Raw genomic sequence first — 4,939 nt, forward strand, 5'->3', positions numbered from 1 at the left:
AAAAACGCGTCAAAAACACACTGCATGAGTAGCACCACGTCTGCAGATCCGCACCTGAAAATCATGTAAACAGGCCCTTAGGCCCCATTCACACTGAGCGACATGAAAATCGCGCGATTTTATATGTGCGATATTGCGCAACTTTTTCCTATTAGGCTGTATGCAATCAGGAGCAAAATCGCTCGAAATCCGCAGAAAAAAGGGTCATGTAGGAGCGACAAGCTACAGCGACGAGCTACAAGCGATATTGAGCGGCGAGATGTGAACAGCTCCACTGAAATGGATTGGAGAAGCTACATAGAGCGATATTGCGTGGAAATATGAGCGATATTGCTGCAAAAATCGCGTGATAAATCGTTCAGTGTGAATGGGGCCTAAGGAGTGTGTCAATCGAGGAATTCCGCTATTTGCATTGTATTCCGACAGAGGCCGCTGTCAGAATAGCCGAACAGAGCCAGCTGCTCATTGGCTGCCGGCCCTGATTGTACAAAGATTTTCCAGGCAGCTCCTTCGATTAGCTGATCGAGGGATGCCGACCGAAAGGGTGCCGACACTGTGCAAATTTCGTCCAGTTCCTCAAAAATCAGCCGAAATTCAAAGTGTATGGGCACCCTTAGTTTTGAAAAATTGTGACTGTAGCACTCTTTACTTGCAATATTTATTAAATGAAGTTATCACAACTATTTATTTCTCTACTGTAGTCCTCAAGTGTCAAGGGAGGATATTTAAGTCAGGTCCAATAAAGGTACAAGTAGGACATCTGCTGGAGAAACCTGCAGTATGTTGAAAAGTACAGTTATTTGGATTTTGTCAAGGTAAGAATGCATGAATGCTCTGGAAGTTTCAGAATACCAGCCTGGGAAACAAGCTAAAGGGCAGATTCCATTTTATTTCAACCATTACAGGCATACAGACGATTTCAGATGGCAGATATTTGCTCCAACATGAGCTGATGCAAAACAAACTTTAAAAAAAACAAAACCTATAAAACAGAGTTGTGAATCTGCTAGAATTTTATTAGAAAAAACAACACATTTCAAAGACAAAAGGGCCTGCCAGAGGATTGCTGAGTGTGCAAGCTACAGGAGCAAACAATCAATTATCAGGCTTCTCTTTCTGGAGACCATCTAATGATAAAGATACTTGAAGACCATCTCCAGACAAGCCAACAAAATGTACCCTTTCAGTGGGACTACCCCCCCACTTTAAGACCTAAGTGCTGGTTTATGCCTAGGGTACAGGAAAAAGCTCTTTTACTGACCTGACCCTTGCTCCCTCTGTCTCCCTCCAGTCTGCTATGCTGGTTTCCACAGTCTCTTCTCTCATTTGCTCTGGCAGTGTGTGGATCACCGAGGTCATGTCTAATGCAGGTTCCATAGATCTGCATTATATGGGAGCAACATTCCACCAGCCTAAGCGAAGGGCAGAGAGTGCCGACCGCTGTGGGAGCAGGGATCAGGTAAGTAAAAGTGCTTTACTCCGGTCCCCTAAGCATAAACAAACACTTAACCTTGCAGTGTGGAGGTAGCCCCACTGCAAGTGTAGTTTTTTCGTTTGCCTAGAGATGGGCTTTAACTGTCCAAAAGGACACAAAGACAGGTCTGTTAGCACTATTGATGTCATGGGGCATGAACCAATATGACTTGACAGGCATAGAGTAGACAAGACTATTCATTCTGCAGTGAATTTGAACACCAACATTGTCATTCTGTGGACAGGGTTATTTTAGATGGACCTGTTGGTTTCCTTGCACATGATTGCATGAAGGAAGTCAGCAGAGCTTCACCTCATTCACAAAGCACAGGGAAAATTCCCTTGCAAAGTGAACAACTTGCTTTTAGTAAATCAACCCCTGAACCTTATACTTTACATTACTCACATTGGGATGCTTTACTCTGTATGCAGTGCTGTACATCACGTGCTTTGTGCTGCCTTGCTCAGTATGCTATGCTCCGTGTCACATTAGACTGCTGTTCGTAACCTGCATGTTGCTTACTCTGGACTGCTTTACTCTGAATGCCGTGCTGAACATCACTTATTCCCACCAGTGGCACAGCAATTAAGGAGTATTTTGTGGGTGCATGCTCTGTTAGATATGTGTGAAATGTATGCAGCAAATAAGCTCATGTTCTATTTAACCATGCATCTTTAGGCCATGCCCACCACTTAGGGCAATGAGGCCATGCAGACCATTTGTCGCTGTTCGCTATCCGCAGCTTTTGTCCCTTAAATGCTCCAGTCTGTTTGTGTTATTATTGCACTAAAATTTCCAACTATATAACATTACATTTGTTGATTAGGCTTATCTCAGTATTGTATGTCTGCCTTTATTATAACTTGGGATTAAGAACCAGGGGCATTGCTCCCCCACTTATACACTCAGCACTGGCATAGCACCAGCAAAAATACAGTTCAAATCGTTCACTTTAAATCAGTGGTTCTCAACCCGTGTAACCTCAGGACCCACATTTGTCCTTTGTCATTAAGTTGCGACCCAAGTTGCACTGCAATGAAATGCACAACATTAGGGTACTGCATGTTTTGGTGCGGGCATACGAACTGTGGGTGGGAGATGCGTTTGGGGTACCATACAAATGAATGGTACTCTGGTCCAGGAACCTCTATAGAACACGTGAGGGAGCTGTAAGCAATGCACGTATGGATGGAGCTCCCTCATGGCCATAGCCCCATTCCATGCCACCTCAAGCTGAAACTCTACACTGGGCAGCATATTTTGAATGGCTGCTTGGCACGAGAACTGACAGTGCTGCGCTAGGGGCAGGCTGAGGAGCCTCTCGCCTAGAAAAGTGGAAGGCATGCGGCGACCCACTGAACACGGGGTCGCAACCCACTTTTGGGTCACGACCCACCAGTTGAGAACCAAGCTTTAAATTATGATCATACACTGTTCAAAGTGAACATTCTCTTTGCGAAATGAACAGATTTGACTCCTTTAGTAAATCAACCCTACTGACTTGGAACAAACGTGCAGCCAGTCTAAACAGTCTGACTGACTGGCTGGCTGCCCTGCTTCAAAGTCAGTGACCCACCAAATAAGGAAGACAGCCTTTGGAGCCAAAAAAGTAATTTCCCATATTCCTATACCAAAAGGCTGATTGGTGACATCGATTTTCCTTAAATAAACCTCCTCCCCCTTAAATATAAAACATGCAGTCATATCACAAAGATTTAATTTGTTCTAGGAATCCTGGAATGCTTCTCTGCTCTGATTCACCCCATCAGCTGAGATCATGTGACCAAATTTACACATTTGGCCACATGGGCAGCACTAGAAACAAAAGTGGATTTCCAGGACATAACCTACGTACATTTTAGATTTTGTTGGTTTATTCTTTTTTTCAGGTACACTTCAATGTACACTAGCTATGTGTGGAAAGTTTTATCACACAAGGTAATCAGCTGTTTTGAGATTGGAGCAAAAACAATTGTTCTCAGTGTAATTTCTCTTCTGATCAAATTTTCTTCAATAGGTTAGTTCATACAGAACAAAGTGAATGGGGAAAATACAGCATTATGGCCATTGGATGGAGCTTAGGATCATAGGAAATATATACATGTTTGTAATGAGATACAATGCATTTATTTCATATGATCCTCAGCTCCATCTAGTGGCCACAATGCTTTCCTTATTAAAGAACATACGTCCAAAAGAAAAATTGCACAAAACATTCAGTTTTGCCCCATCCTTGCAACAGCTGGTTAGCTTGCACAGAACAAATGTACCTGCAGTTTCACTGGATGAATGAGCTATGCAAATCTTTTATGAAAAGACCCCCAAGTGTCAGCTTTTTATTGCTGTATCCCTGCTGCTAGGGAGATGCACGACCTCTATTTGTTTTGGTAACCATTGTAACTTCAAAAAAAAAGTGATGGAAAACAGAAGATAAAGGAAAATCTTTGAATTAAATCATTTGTTATGGTGACAATTGTTTAAGGATCTCGACAAAGAAAACCTAACAGGAGGGTATAATCCTTCTCTTCTCTATTTGAAACTAAATTTGGCTAGAGATACTCTTTAAAAAAAAAAACACACATATTTTTTATAACACAAGCCACTTGAAAACACTTCAGAAAAGCAATGTAATAAACTTGCCCTCTACCGCCAGAGGTTTTACACAAAGTGAATGTGTCACACACCTGACCAATGCAAACATATGATGGAAAAAATACATAAGCAGATGTTACCTTCCATAAAAACCACGTCAGAAAGACTGGTAGATACACGCATTGCAGTGAAATGGTCAGGTCTGTTGTGGCGCATATAATGCACATGCCTTAAGGCCGCCTAACGCACCACAAAAGACCTAAAATCGTAACTGCTGCATTTTTTTGTATCACATCTCAACGCAGGAGCATTGTGGAGGTACGTTGAGGTATCATTCAAAATGAATGGCACCACACCACAGCAACTCAGTGATGTGAAGGGGTTCTTAAGGTTTACCAACCTCCATGCGACTACTGCGAGGCTCACTCTGTAGTAATGGCTTTGCATTGCATAGACTAAATCAGGGGTAGGCAACGTCGCCACTCCAGCTATTGAGAATCTACAAGTCCCATGAGGCGTTGCAAGACTCTGAAAGCCACACGCATGACTCTCAAAGGCAGATACATGATGGAATGTGGAGTTTCACCAAAGCTGGAGTGCCGAGGTTGCCTACCCCTGATCTAAAGGGTAATGTGGTAATGTGTTTACTTTCGTGTGATCCTGAGAGCGTCAGCTGTGTGTGCCCTGACCTACTTGTGGCTAAAATTCACAGCAATATCATGAAATCTGAGACTCCTTGTTTTCAGACACAGATATAGGTTGACCTCACAGAACTAAGTAATGTGTATGCACATTTAAAGAATTGGTTAAACCTACAGCTACAAAATGTACATTACAACAAACATATATTAATAAAAAAAGCAACATGGCATG

The sequence above is a fragment of the Nanorana parkeri genome, unplaced genomic scaffold (genome assembly GCF_000935625.1).
Source record: "Nanorana parkeri isolate BGI_ZX_2015 unplaced genomic scaffold, ASM93562v1 scaffold567, whole genome shotgun sequence".
NCBI lineage: Eukaryota > Metazoa > Chordata > Amphibia > Anura > Dicroglossidae > Nanorana > Nanorana parkeri.